The sequence below is a fragment of the Protopterus annectens genome, chromosome 1.part1 (assembly GCF_019279795.1).
Source record: "Protopterus annectens isolate FY-2018-M chromosome 1.part1, PAN1.0, whole genome shotgun sequence".
NCBI lineage: Eukaryota > Metazoa > Chordata > Ceratodontiformes > Protopteridae > Protopterus > Protopterus annectens.
The window spans coordinates 354,684,424-354,699,853 of NC_056726.1; the positions used below are offsets into that span (position 1 = coordinate 354,684,424).

The 15,430-nt window shown below is 43.3% G+C and overlaps 1 protein-coding gene across 1 annotated transcript in view; it reads left to right on the plus strand.

Annotated features, from left to right (window-relative positions):
* The window catches only part of UBR4 (ubiquitin protein ligase E3 component n-recognin 4), a 3,959,899-nt gene that overhangs the window by 3,076,552 nt on the left and 867,917 nt on the right, over nucleotides 1–15,430 (plus strand).

Consider the following 15,430-nt stretch of genomic DNA (forward strand, 5'->3'; position numbering starts at 1 on the left):
ATTGTTATTAACTGTGTGTAGCGAACTGCAGTCCACTCTTTTCACCGACAAAGACACAGTAAACATTCACTCATGTATCTAAACATTCATTCATGTATCTCAGAAATTACGTCTGGATTGCAATTTTTTTTTTTAAATTTGTTAAGCAGGATAAGCATTGTTCCTAATGGACACTAAGGCCTGCCAAGAGGACTCTGATCAGTGTTGTAATGGTTACAGATATTGATAGTATAGTAAAACAAGAGATTGTATGAGATACAAGGCAGCCTAATAAATGTTTAAAGTAGTGTAGCTGTAAAAAGTACTAGTCATAATATGTACAGTAGCTAAAGACCGAAGAGTATGTGTGTTAAAAAAGGGAAAGGGGTAGATTAAGTAAATAACTAAAGGATGGTTTTAAGTTGAGAAGAGAGACTGAATATTTGGATCAGTTCAGAGCATTCTTGTTTACATTTAGTAAAATTGAGAGAGAAAGTTTGTGTGAATTTTGCTTCTGCACTGTGGTTAGGTTGTTGTGGAAACGGCTGTAGAGCTGTTTTCATTAGATTTGTTTGGAGTTTTGATTGAAAGTAGCAGTATAATTGTCTTTTATGCTAGATGGTAGTGCTTCCTAGAGCTTTGGCTAGTGGACTGAGAAAGCATGATTGGTGTAATGATTATTTTGAGGGATAAAAAGAGGTTGCCCAGTAAAGTAATGGGGTCTACAGTGGTAATTGGAAGACCTAAGCTTAGTTTGAGGGATAAAAAGAGATGCCGTGGTGAAGGAACTGGGGATCTAAGCAACTTAGTTGAAGACCTTTTAGTAAGCTAAGTTGCAACAGCTGTGAAGAAGGTCGTTAAAAGTTTGAGAAGTTGTGACCCTAGAATTAACTGGGGGGAGTGTGTTATTTTGGAAGCTGCCTGACTTTTGATTGTGTGTGACAGTGGTCCCCTGTTTTAGGAGAGATGAATTCCAAGTTGTACATCAGTTGGGATGTAGTTTGGAGGAATGCTATTTTTTTTAGATTCTTCAGAAATTGGTGAGAGCCATTTCCATCCCTTTTTTTCCCTGAGGTGAAAGAGCCAATTGCAGAGCTGTGATCCTGGCAACTATCAAGGCCTCTTTCTGTTGCTGCCATATCCCTGACCCTGGTGGATAACATGAACACCTACATTACCATGAATGCCCCAGCTCTGCCTCCACTGTAGTTGTCCAGAACCACCAGTACATTCCGCCAAGATGGCCAAGCAGCCATCAGCCACTTAATTCCGCCCTCACCTACTATACTCTTCCACTGTCTGAGCCATTATCGGGGCTTCATCCCTGTATGCCGCAGATCTGGGTTAAATATTGTAACAGGAAGGTTAGTTAGGGTCTAGACATACTCTTGGGTAGCTGAAGTGGTCTGTTGTGTAAAGGAGTTTCCGGTTTGTGAAGAGAAAAAAAATGTTATTTCTCCTCTGCAAAGTGGTGGCATATATTTAAGCACTGCATTATCTACAGTTGTATGACATGCTTCATCTTGTTATGCTGCTAAGCATCCGCTGTACTTGGATGTATTTTTTTTCTTTTCTTTTCTTTTTTTTAGATAGCTTTTAAGGTATTTTAAACCATTTAATCAGTCATTTGTCTGAATTCTCACATCGCTAGTTAGATTTGGAAGGAGGTATTAATCTTTCTTTGGGGAGTTTATTATAGCAGTATTTTTTAGCTTTTTGAAGATTTTCTGCATGGCTTCAGTGTTTTGCAGATGTCACTCTATCCAGTTTGCTTTGCTGAAGAATAGTTTGTTTTAAAAACTTGCATTGATCCAGGCCCACATGCCAGCACTTGTCCCAGACCAGTGTAGTCTCCATGCCATTAAAGGTCCAATGCAAGATTTTTCAGGTTCTTCAAAATTGCTTTCTATCCATGGTATATGAGAGACACTTTTGCCATGTTTAGTCATGGACATAGTTCATAATTGACAGTCCCTCCTTTATGCCCCTTCCTCCCTTTTACTGCCTGTGGTAAAATGGTTTAATGAGACAGAGAGATTTACAAGCCATTTTTAGCCAGCAGATCCTCACATTCATTGGATCATTAATGACACCTGATGAAACACGGCAGCAGAATTTGTTTCATTAGGGTTGAGCCATCCATCTTCAAGCAGTCTTCCATTGTTATTGACAGCAAGCAAAAAAGCAAGGAATCAGTCTTGCTTTGTTTCTTTCCCAGTGTCGCTGTTTTATGCTTTCCCCTGACAGGTGTGATAGCAGTTTTATATAGTTTTCTTTCTTTTTATTTTTAACTGGGTTGGTGGAATGCTTCAGGGAACTTTTTCCAGCAACATTTCAGCTAATAGTAGTATGGTGCAGTTAAGCAATAAAGCACAACTCTTTATAGCTGGCCCCACAGCACAGAGGCAGGACATCCTTCTTTGTCTCCCATGACCCAGGTTTGGCCACTGTTATGACTATTCAAGGGGGATATGTCAAAGCAGCTGATAACCAGATCTTTTATCTTGGGGTGGTGGGGTGCTCTTAATGAGAGGTTTTGCCTTTCAGAACTTTGATGGAGACTAGAAACCTTATAACCTTGCAGTTCAGTGAGGTGGTGTGATACTCATAGGTTCATAGATTAGTACTAAGCTAACTGCCCTTGTGAGCCATTTTAGGCCTAGCCAATTATCCCTTGTGAGACTCAAACCCTGCACCTTTTGTTTGTAAGGCAAACACCTTAACCATTAGTCCACCCATTCATTTAATTGTGCCTCCTAGATAGGGATGCTGACCAAGGCTGCCACAGAATCTTGCCTCCCTGTGGCTAGTTTGTGGCTCTTCATTGTCTCTGTGGTCAACTGTGTGCAGGAGTTGTCCTAAAAGGCCAGTTTGCTAAGAAATTGGAGGACCCCAGCAAGCGATTGGACGATTGCAGGTTTGTCTGGCTGAGAGCTGTGGAGGTACTTGGAAGGGCAAACATGATATACTCAGTTGCACTTTAGACAGGGAGAACAATAAAACAAAATTTGCAATTATAGTATCTTAGGTGTATACACACACACATACATATATGTACATATATACAAACACGTACATACAATAATTTACAGGTATAGTATGGAAGATGTGTAGAAATATTTCGCAGGTATTCATAAATCCGTTGGCAGTATAATAAATTCCATTGCAGAAGGCAGTGTGCAGTGGTTGCCATAAGTCTTAAAGTTAAAAAGTTTAACTTATGATTTTGTTTTACTGTATGACAGTACATGGTTGCAGCTGATAGCTTTGGTGCTCACATTGCTTAGTTTTGCATTGCAGTTTTCAGCTGAACTACTTTCTTTGTGAAGTCTACATGTCCGTCCTTTTGTCTGCTTGGGTTTTTGGCCAGGTATTCTCGTGCCTTCTTGTATCTAAAATATGCCCTCCACTCTTTTCTAGAAACTGTTAGTCATGCTCGTGACTCTGGCAACATTGTATCCACCCTTCTTTTAGACTTATCTAAAGCCTTTGATACTGGTTCTCATAACTTCCTCTTGTCCAAACTCTTTCATCTTCATCATAATCTTTCATCCTCCATCAGCTGGTTTTCCAGCTACCTTTCTAATAAGACAGCAAGCTGTCAAATGGAAAAATTCTCTCTCTTCCTTCCTCCACACTCTTACAGGTGTCCCACAAGGTTCCATACTTGGCCCCCTACTGTTCAACATCTTCATCAATGACTTTCATCACTGTATTCCAAATGCTAAGCTAATCCAATACGCCGACAACTCCACCATAAGCTGTTCTGCCACATCCTTACCCACGCTCTTGAAACTTACTCAAGATGCCTTCTCTTGTACGGAGTCGTGGATGCTGAATAATCACCTTGCTCTCAACCCTTCAAAATCCAAAGTCATGATATTTACCCCTTCTAAGTCTTGAGCTCTCTTTTTCCATAACTAGCCAAAACTTGGCCCCAGTTGAAATAGTTCCCCATTCAAAGCTCATTATTGATGATCAACTAAAGTTTGATGTCCAAATACAAACTAATATTAAGAAAACACATCAAAAACTGGGCATGTTATATCGCCATGGTAGTTATCTCACTCCCTCAACCAAGCACATCCTCTCTACCACTTATCTTATTCCCTCTCTTATGTATGGTGCCCCTCTTCTTACCAACCTTCAATACTCTCTAAAGTCTAAGCTTGCTGCCTGCTATAATGAGATCTCTAAGTTTGTTACCAGATCCAAATCCTTCTCCCATCAGTGCAAGGCTCTCCACTCCTTGAATTGGTTGGAAATCCCTAACTATCTCTCCTACATTCAGCTCTCTGTTGCCCATAAGCTCATCTTCAGACATTTAAATTGTCCCACACTTTCCTCCACCATTAAAATGCATCAGCCCGATAGACTTCTTAGGTCCAACAACCAAAACCTTCTGGAAGTGTATAAGCCTGTACGGACCTCAGGGACACTTGTATTATCTTTCTCTCTAGCACGAGTATGGAGTTCCCTTCCCCCTCAAATTTGAACCAACAACAACCTTTCCTCCTTTAAAAACCTGCTCCACTCATACCTTTCTTCTCACTGGGAATGTTCTTGTTCTCATCCCACCTGACTTCATCCACTGTATTCCTACTCTACATCACCCTGCTTCATCTTAACTCTTATCTCCTCTGTATATATTCACTTCTTCCTCTGTTGCCTCTTACTAATACCAAGTAACTGGAATTGTAAGATCCATTCCTCCTCAACACCTGCTAATTAATGCACACTCCTATATAAAAGCAGTAAAACACAGCAGGCAACGGAGTGATACAAGGCTGTCTGGGTGCAGAACCATCCAATCCACTCGGGGAAATAACTCAATTCACGATCAGTTCACGATCAGATAGTTTATTAAAAAACATGTATAAAACAAGTAAAAAATAAGGTAAGGTGAGGTTTTTATTTTTTTTTTTTTGTTTATTTGTTTTATACATGTTTGTTTATTTATTTGATTTATTTGTTTTATACATGTTTTTGAATAAACTATTTGATCATGAACTGAGTTATTTCCTGAGGGTATGATTGGATGGGAAATGGGAAATTCACCCCAGGGATCACTTCTGTGGCCCTGCTCGACAGGGGCACAGGAAAATAATTTTCTTGGGTGGCAAAAGCCAGGGTACATTTTTTGGCTAGGCTTGTATAGGCCCTAGGGCCAATAGCCTAGAACCTACGTATGGATTGGATGGTTCTGCACACGGACAGCCTTGTATCGTTCCATTGCCTGCTGTGTTTTACTGCTTTTATTTTTGTTCTTGGACTGTGTTTGGTGTTCGGAGCATTTACTCCTTGGGAGGTTACATTTTTTGATTTTGCACTCCTATATACTTTTACTATTTCATGTCCTGTCATTTTTATATCCTCTGTATACTATGTACTTGTTGCTTTCACACTTTAAACTAGGTGTAAGTGACAAACTGCTTTGATTTCCACTGTTAAATATGTATATAAGTTACAAATTGTTTTTGATCTTTATTATTGGTTCCATGGATTAGGTTCATGGATTAGAACTAGGCTAACTGCCCTTGTGAGCCATTTTAAGCCTAGCCAATTATCCCTTGTGAGACTCGAACCCTGCACCTTGTGTTTATAAGGCAAACACCTTAACCATTAGGCCACCTAAGCTATATATAAATTATAGACTGATGACATGTACTGCAGAACTGTGATTTGTATTGTAAAACTGGATAAGGAGCTTTTCTCCCCGGGGCTCCATTGCAAATGGGCTCTTTTTTGGCCCAGTGGACTTTCCCGGTAAACAAATGGCAAATAAATAAATAAAATGTGCAGTAGTTGCATTGACAGTTTTCCAAATTAGTTGTAGGTGTGTGAGGGAGTATATGTGCTTGTGTATGTGCATATCCTGTGATGGGTTGGTGCTCCTTTCAGAATTAGTTCACTGCCTTGTGCTTACCAACAACCAGGTCCCATTTGACCTTGAAATGGGTTAAGATGGCTATTGGAGAATTAATGAATATTAATCATTGTGTCATATTTCTAGCCTCCTGAGTCAATTGAATTAACAGTCGGAAAACGTCAAGAAATATTGATGTAGTCAGAAAATCACACAGGACAAGACCTATTTTGGAATTGTTATGTTTAGACTTTGGACACAGAGCCACATCTTGTTTGTGCCAGGATGTGAAACTTCCCTCGTCCAGTAGAGGAAAGCCATGAGGAATAGGTTAGTGCCAGAGGAGGAACATGAAAAATAACCTACTCTTCTGTTCTTGCTTGAGGAGAAAGCAATGGTGATGCTTCTCATTGCTGAGGAGGGAGAGACTCTTGTAGAGGCTTCTCCTTACAGATGTCTCTTGCTTGCTGCCATAATGGTAACAATTGACTGTGGTCTTCAGTAACATTTTGCCCCTCCCACTGGCTGAGATTGGTTCTCAGGGCAGCCTTTGTATTTTTGACTTGTGTAAATTTAGTTTCCTCTTACTGTTTAAGAAAATTAAGAGAAATTATTTGTATGGCTCTTTGTGTGAACCAACTTTCTTTTTTCAATTCTTGTCTTCTGCCCCTTATTCCTGATGACGATTAAAACCTGTTCCTGTTTTGTTTGATATCACAGGGGTGAGAGATAATTGAGGTGCTGCCATCATCACGGCATTCATAAATTTTTTTCTTCTATTTTTTTCTAATTATCCCCCCCTCCCAAGCTGGGTAATGTTCCTGCTGACACTTCAAATATCTGCTGTCACTTTGCTTAAACGTTCACAACATTCTTTGAAGAGGCCACTTCAGTAAAGTACATTTGTGTGAAATAAGTAAACATCTCCCCTTCTAGGCTAATTTCCCTAGGTCTCCTAATATTGGACTATATTTTCATTACTCTTTCTTTTTCTTTTTCCACAAGAAAATGGGAGGTGATGGGTATAAAGTCTATGTCAGTCCTTCTACACAACTTCTAGGCTATTTTAAATACCCAGTCTGGGAACTTTAGGTATTTTGGTATTTGTGAGATCCATGATTTCTACAGAAAAGCTTTTACAGGTAAGTGTACTTGTAGACTGCTTTTTCTGGCAACTACTGCTTTGTGGCTTTTTATTTTGAGGAGACTCACAGTGATGTCACTATGAGCATTAAACCACCTTTATTAAGACATTTTCCTTTCAGTCTGAACCTTAGGACATTCTTTGAATGTAAACCTGTGGCACTGGCACAGTGGGGATCCACCACTTCTGCTGCATGAGAACCTTCATGTAGCAGCTCAAACAGAAGGTCTCACCTGAAAAAGAAACATGGTTTAGAAAGTCGAGACATGCCCCCACCCCAAGAAATGGTATCTAAAACCATAGAGGGCATGAGGTTGTAGTGACCCAAAGTCCTGCTGAGGCTTGAAGACGTCAGTCCAGGTGAAGCACTTGATTCTCCCTTATCTTTCTCTTTGGTACCTGTTTTCCTCCTTAACCTATTTGCAGGCAGACTGTGCAGTTCATTTGTCTTCTACTTGCCAGGTTTTTGTCAGTTGAAGTAAGATCTACAGGCCAGGCACATACAATGGACATACCTTCTTCAGTTACTTCAGCTTTGCCATCACAGTATACAGTCTTAAGTTTGGACATTTACAACATTTAAAGCACTGGCCAGGACCTAGATGACCGGAGTTAGATTAGCATCTCAAGTTCTCCTGGAAGTGGCACAGTGGATGAGTAATTAGGCATAGTCTGCTCATCTCAACAGTGGGAGAGGTGAGAATTGTAAGTGTGTTTACATGTAGGTAGTTGAATCCTCAGCAGAAACTGTGGGTAACATGAAGTGCTGTTTGAAAAGGACAGAAGCTGAATACATCACACCCACAAGGTTGGACATAATTCATAAGAGCCAATTGCACACCACCCTGTTATAGATACAAGGGATGTACACAGGGAACAGTAGGTGTTTGGAAACCTCATTCCCCAGCACACAGGTAACGATTCCCACTCCTTGTTTGATTAACTCCCACAGGGAATCAAATAGGCTGAAAGGGAACAAAAGACCATTTCAACACTTGTGCTGCAGGAAGAACCAGAAGGCCTAGTTGTTTTTCTGGAGCAAACACCTCACTTGCTCTCAGTCTGAAGTTTGTTTCCTATTTTCTGATGCCCCCACCACCACTACTGACTCCCACCTATGTTTTTACTGAATTATGAGTATGTGTTCACATGGTGTTCATATGGAATAGAGAACATTCCAGTACTCCCTACTCTCCATCTCAGGACTTAGTGGAGAAATGCACTGGTCTATGGGTATCACTGCAGGGAACCTCTTATTTGAATTAGGTGCAAGACTGATGGGAGACTATTTTAAGCAGCAAACCAAAGGTGTCAGTGTCCCAGTTAAGATGATGGGCCTTCTGGGAGTGGGCCCTACTAAATTTGGAGCTGTCCCAACAGTTTTCTACTCTTTTTGGGATGCCTTTGAAGCTGTGCCATTAGGACTAGAATCTGATCTCTGCTTTTGTGAGACTGGACTGTTTTTTTTTTTTTTGTTTATTTTTTTTTTAATACCAGATCCATTCATAGTGTCCATGGATTTCTTTTTGGCAGTTATAGTGGTTTCAGGGGAGACCACTCTTTCCATGGACCAGGAATGTTAGAATAGTTAACCATTTCGGAGAAAAAGTATACATGGTGGCTTTGTCTTCAGAGCCCTGAACTGTCTCACCCACATGATTAGGTTTTAGAGTGAATCTAATTTTCAAACTTTAAAGGATGCCATGGGGTTGGCAAAGGTATAACCATGAAGGCTTATATTAACTGAAATCATCACTGCTGTACAGGTGAGCAAGCATTTCATTAAATATAGGTGTTTTGCTATGAGTGTAATGTACTGGACCTGGAGTGATTGAGTCTGGCATCAGGAAACTTGCCTAGTTGAGGCTTTGCACCCTCTCAGAGGATGTCAAGACACAACTCCTTAATGCACCATTAGACAAACGACTGTTGTTTGAGGTCCCATGTTAAGACTGTTTAAGAAACTGGAGAAAGGGAAGACTGGAATCAGTTAAACAACTTTCCACTCTGCTTCCCCCACAATTCCCCAGTACAGCAAGAATTACCAAATTTAGCAATAGCCAAACAACCAAAGGCATGGAAAGGGCAGACAGCCAAAATGTAGAAAGGCTGCCCTTAAGAGGAACTGGCATACTGATAAAAAAGAGAGGCATGGTAGCCTTTAGTTCCAGAACAGAAGAGAGCAACAGTTTCACGTGTAGCATTTCTTTTCTCCCCAACCCCAGAAGTCTCACTGTATCCCTTCTCTACCAAAGCTGTTTTGCCATCTCCACGGGATTGAAACAATCCGTACTAGTTCCACTCCCCCATACGACTGAAAGCCGGCTGCCCCTTTTCTGCCATTCTGCCAGCAGTAGCAAATGGATGTTCAGCATTGTATCAGAATGATACAGACCACGTGTTTGCTGGGAATCCCCTGTGCCCTAAAAGAACAGAAGGGTCTAATAGGGTTCCCTGCATAGAATATGCTCTTGCAGAGGTCCATAGCTTGGGTAGCCTACTGAGTAGAAGAGACATGTTATTATTCAGGGTTCTTCCCTAGTATCAAGAAAGATGAGGATTTTTATCATCACCTGAGTGATTTGTGCCTGTGAAACTCTGCCTGCCAGCATTTTTATTTATTTAGTTTGTTTTGCTGCTTCTTTTTCTTTATAAGGAAAGATGACCCTAGGATACCTTTACTAGACCCTTCAGTACTAAAAAAATTCCTAAGCATCGGAGTTCATGATGTTGACCCTGCAGGCCTTGTTGCCCCTCCTGATTCCACTGGCAGTGATGACAGCCCTGGATTTAAAGGATGTCTTCTAACGTGTACCCATTCACAAAGATTGCAAGTAGTTTATCAGATACAAAGCAGGGGCTACCATTATCAACTTACTTCATTGCCCTTTGGTATAGCTCCTGCACTGAGTATTTACACACCAGCAAAAGCTCGTTGCATTGACCTATACTCTGGAATGCTTTCAGAGCTAGAATTCTGCTGATACTCTGCCAGAATCAAAAGGACCATTGTATTTAGTAATGGTTCTGTTGAGATACAAGTAAAGGAAATTAAAATGTGTGTATGTAAAAGAGATGCCTTTGGAAATCAAATGAGACAGAAGGCTTTCCACACTACTGCCGAATCGTAATGGTCAAAAGATAAAGAATTATCAACAGGAGTGCCTAGGTCACTTATGACTATCTGATTGAGGAAGAGTATCGCATATGTGATACTGGAAAAAGTTTCATTTAGAAATTCTTCATTTTTCGCATTTCATTTAAGACCATTTTCCTAGGCACTGATTGTTAGCATAGTGTAACCCATATTAGAGCAAATAGGAGCCACTGGAAGATCGAATAACAACACCCAATATAGACATGTGCAGACTTATAACTATAGGCCAGGAGTGTTGGCCTGTAGGTCTGAGAAATAATTGCCAAATGAGAGGTGGCTCATCACTGAGCCCTTTAATACACCACTGGTAATTTGTTTTGCTTTTAGAAGTGTGACCCATGCAACTCTAACCAGAGTTCTGTTAGATAAACTGTTGGTTATTCATCTCATATCATAGGCTATCTGCCCTTGTGGGCTGTTTCAAACCTAGCCAGTTTCCCTTGATGAGAATCAAATCATGTACCTCTGCTCTGTAATGTAAGCACTTTAACCATTATTCCAGCCCCCTGGTAAGAACTTGCATTCAGATGTACAAGTCAAGAATGCCTAAATGGGGTATAGTGTCAGAGGCCTTGCCCAGGTCCAGTATGTACTAAATAACCGCTATCCACTGCTTCATTGACTTTTTCAAAGAAAGTATTAAGGTTAAAGAGAGTCTTCTTTGACAAAATCACATTGATGATGGTCCATGGTTGAGAGTTTCATTGTCCAAATTAATGGGATATGAGGTAATATCTATTGTGGACACTAGAGCACTTATTCATCAACATTTTTAATTGTTGTAAATTTGTTAGAAACATGAACATGGTACCTGTATGGATAGTTTTATTTTCACTTTTTTTCCTTTTCACTTAATTGTTACAATGTTGTTTATAACTACATTTGTAGATGCCTGTAGTTCTGGTGTGTAACTAGTTTTGTGGTATTTCTTTATCTGATTATTTTTGAATGCATATAATTTGGATATGTGGATAGTAGGGGGACATATGTCATAAGTATTTGTGTAATAGTGAATGTTAAGTTGTCAATCTCGCCTTCATTCTTGCTGGATGGGTTCGGAGCCGATCCTCGGCTCCGACTCGGCCTATACTAAAGCTCGAGAGCTAATTTTTACTGGCTCGAGGCAACCCTATATCCCATGATGCTAGGTGCTAACTACCCAGATCTCATTTGCCGCTTTCGCTAGCAAGGTGCTTTTTTTACCAGCTCCACAGGTCAGTGAAAAATTTCAAATTTTTCTTCTCCTTTCTTAGGATTTTTCCCCTTTATTTTTAAAAAAAATATAGTCTAGTAACTGTATACCACTTCCGTTGGGTCCCATTTTTGTTAATCCCTAATCCCAAAGTTATATCCCTCCCCTGTTAAGGTTAGGCCTTAGGCCCTTTCCGTTTTTTTCCCATTCCCTTGTTTTGGGACAGTAAGGTGTGTGTTAGTTTTTAACCTTTAATTTTACTGTGTGTGTGTGTGTGTGTGTGTGTGTGTGTGTGTGTGTGTGTGTGTGTGTGTGTGTGTGTGTGTTTTAACTTTCTAAGGAAGATTTTTTTTCTTTCCTTGACAGCTTAATGTCTAAAGACATTAAAGTCTCAGGCTTCAAGAAGTGTGACTCATGCTGTCAGAAAATGTCGCTGACAGATGGTCACACTTCTTGCGTTTATTGCCTGGGACCCCTGCACCTGCAGGACTCTTGTTCTGTTTGTCATGCGTTCAGTCCAAGAGTCCTGCAGGAACGCAGGAATAAGTTAATTTTGAGGGGCTTATTAAAGCCCGAAGGTTCCCCGGCTAAGTCCTTGCCGGGGAAACCTTCAAAGCCATCCAAACCGTCTGCTCCGTGCTCCAAGCCTTCGGCTGGTGGCTCACCTACTGCATCACGATCGGCTCCGGCTGGAGCTGATACGGCTATGTCGCAGTCTTCTGCATCAGCTCCGGCCAGAGCTGATGCCTCAAAGACACTGTCTTCAAAGTCGGCTCTGGTCGGAGCCGACGTGTCTTTGGCTCCATCGGCACCACTAGTCTCGGTGCCATCTTCCACCCGCAAAAGATCTAGGTCTCCGTCCCTGGAGTCTATTCACTCGGCTCCGAGATTGCCTTTGTTCTCTGAGCGGAGCCATTCCTCTCGGACTTCCAGGCTTTTGGACCATGACGTCGAGAGGGTGGTTAGCAGACTCCTAAAGTCTCAGGCACTGGCCCAAATGCTTCATAGCCCGTCTCAACAGACAGTGGCTTTACCCATACCATCTTCGATTCCTCCTCCAACTCTGCCCCTGAGTTCAGAGCCGGAGCTCCTCTGAGCCATGACCGTCGAGACATCGGAGCCGATACTTCCCCCTTCGGCTCCGTCTGCTCCGATCTCTTCCATGGTCCCATCCATGGAGGGATCCGGGCGCTTGGACTTCCTCATCGGCTCCGAGGGGGCGAGTGGCATCAGACCCTTGTCCGATCCCGTTCTCCCTCTCAGAGCTTCGGCGCTGGTGAGTTCGGCCCCGACATCGGTTTCGGAGCCGTCCCTCTCGGTGCCAGCTGGGGTTCCTATTTCTTCGAAACGGGAACCCTCTGTCCTGCCTGATAGGGGCGCCTTCGAGGTCATGAGGAGCGTACTGGCCCCTGTGTCCGCTCCATGGTCAGCTCCATCAGCTCCTCCCACTGTAGTGCATGCTGCGGTCTCCACACACACTCTCATTCCTGACCGTATAGATCCAACGCCTCAGGTTTCCCCATTGGGAATATCCTCCTCTTCTGAGGCTTCCCCTAATCTGTCAGGTGAACCCCCTCGAAAGAGGACATGTAAGAGGAAGCATGTGGACTCCCCTGAGTCCATCACATCTGATACCGACTTGGATGAGTCGGAAGGGTCCCCACGGTCCCCTTCTGAGGATGTCTCCTTTTCTGACATCCTTGAAATCCTCATGAAGAGGGGGAACTGGTCTACCCTCAATCCTTCCGAGGGCGAGTCGGTTTACCTGGAGGCGTTTGGTTCTCACCCTTCCACCTCCTGGGTGTCTCCGCCTTTTGACCCCCTCATGGAAGTGGTGGTGCAGAAGGCGTGGATGGCCCCTGATATGACGGAACCCACCCCACGGAGGCCTTTCAAAATTATCACAGCCCCGTCAGATAAACAATTTTTTACTAAGGGTGTCCCAGTTGATGCCATTGTGGTGGCTGCAGCCACTAAGAAGGAACTGGCCAATCCTTCAGTGCCTATCCATCCTCCTAATAAGGAATCTAGGACTATGGATAGGTATGGCAAGCGGATTTTCTCTTCAGCGACCTTCGCCATGCGGTCGCTGAATTACTTGTGCCATTTGACCCGCCTTCAAAGAGACATTCTCAAAGAAATGGGTGATACCCTACAGGATCCAACAGCTGCGGGGTCTCAGGACAAAATCAACTCCCAGCTAGGAATCCTAAATTCCATTGTCAACTCCTCCATGCGGCTTATTTCCTATGTAGCCGATGGAGCGAGTAGAGCTGCAGGCACAGGCGTGGCTTTAAGGCATCATGCCTGGATGCGGCTTTGCAACTTTGCAGACCCCTTCAAGGCGTCCTTCACTAACTCCCCCTTTGATGGTTCGGCGTTGTTTGGACCTCAAGTGAAGGATACTTTGACCAGATGCGAACAAGATGGCAAGACTCTCTCTGCCGTAGGAGTCCGTTTTTCAACCCCGTCCAGACCATATCCTAAGGATCAAAAGGGTGGAAAAATGTGGTTCCGCAAATCTCAGGGAGTCACGCCTGACGCAAGAGGTCAGTTCCCCCTGAGAGGCGGGGGGGGGGACAACAACAGACGCTGCCCTAGAGGCAGAGGAGGTCCGCAGAATCAGGGTAAGAGAGAGTCTGTCTCTGACAAACCCTTCCAGCATCCCTGAGAAGCTGCACGACTGTCCACCTTCGGAGGCAGTCGGGGGAAGATTATCGCTGTGCCCAGAAGCCTGGCTTTCTCTCACACAAGACAAATGGGTATAGTCGATTATATCCGAGGGTTACAAAATTCCCTTTATCCACACCCCAACTCAGCCAAAAGGGCCCATCCCAGACGTTCCACCCAGTCTAAGGGAACAAGCAGTACTAGAAGTATCAAAACTGCTAACAGAGCCATCCAGCCAGTCCCAGCAGACCAACTAGGATCCGGAATCTACTCCAAGTTCTTTTTGGTACCAAAAAAGACCGGGGACTGGAGGCCAATATTGGATCTCAGCAGACTAAACAAGTCTGTAAAAAGAACGAAGTTCCGGATGTTCACGCTACAGTCTATTCTACCCTTTCTGGGTCAGGACAATTGGATGTGCTCAGTGGACCTTCAGGATGCGTACTATCACATCAAGATGCACAGGCGCTCCAGGAGGTTTCTCCGCTTCCAGCTGGGGGCCAGTCACTACCAGTTCAGGACCCTGCCCTTTGGTCTCACTACAGCCCCCCGAGTGTTCACCAAATGCATGGCAGTGGTTACGGCTCATCTGAGACGTCAAGGATTCCAGGTGTTTCCGTATTTAGACGACTGGCTCCTTACTGCCACCACCAGGCATCAGCTTCTTCTTGCCAGAGATTACACCATTCAAACTTGCAAAGGGCTAGGTATTTCCATAAATTTCGAAAAGTCTGCCTTGTCAGTCTGTTACCTTCATAGGCACCACCTTGGACACCATACATCTCTCAGCAAAATTAACCGAGCACAGAGTTTTAGATATTCGAAATCATGTTCATATCCTCCTTCAGAGCAAAAGAATCCAGGCCAGGTTTGTTCTAAAAGTGTTAGGTCTCATGGCGGCAGCCATCACGCTACTTCCCCTTGCTCTTTTCCCAGTGGTCCTTCCAACAGCTTCCTTTGACACACAAAATCATAATAACTCTATCTTGCAAGAAACATCTGTCTTGGTGGATGGTCTCCCCTCAAGTCCTTCAGGGCAGACCATTCATTCCTTCCCCTCCGGTTGCCACGGTCACAACGGATGCCTCCCTGATCGGATGGGGGGGGCATTTTCAGGGCAGGACAGTCCAGGGCACATGGCAACCTTTCGAATGCCACCTGCACATAAATGTCCTGGAGATGAGAGCAGTGCTTTTGGCGTTGCAAGCCCTCCAAGACTCTCTTCCTTTAGGGACTATTGCAATTCAGACGGACAATATGTCCGTAGTGTGGTATATCAACAAGCAGGGCGGAACCAAGTCCTATCTGTCGAGAGGCACTCAGACTTTGGCAATGGACGATCTCTTCTCAGCGGTTTCTGATAGCAATGCATATCCCCGGGAAGTCCAACATCATAGCGGACAGGTTGAGCAGAGCTATTCT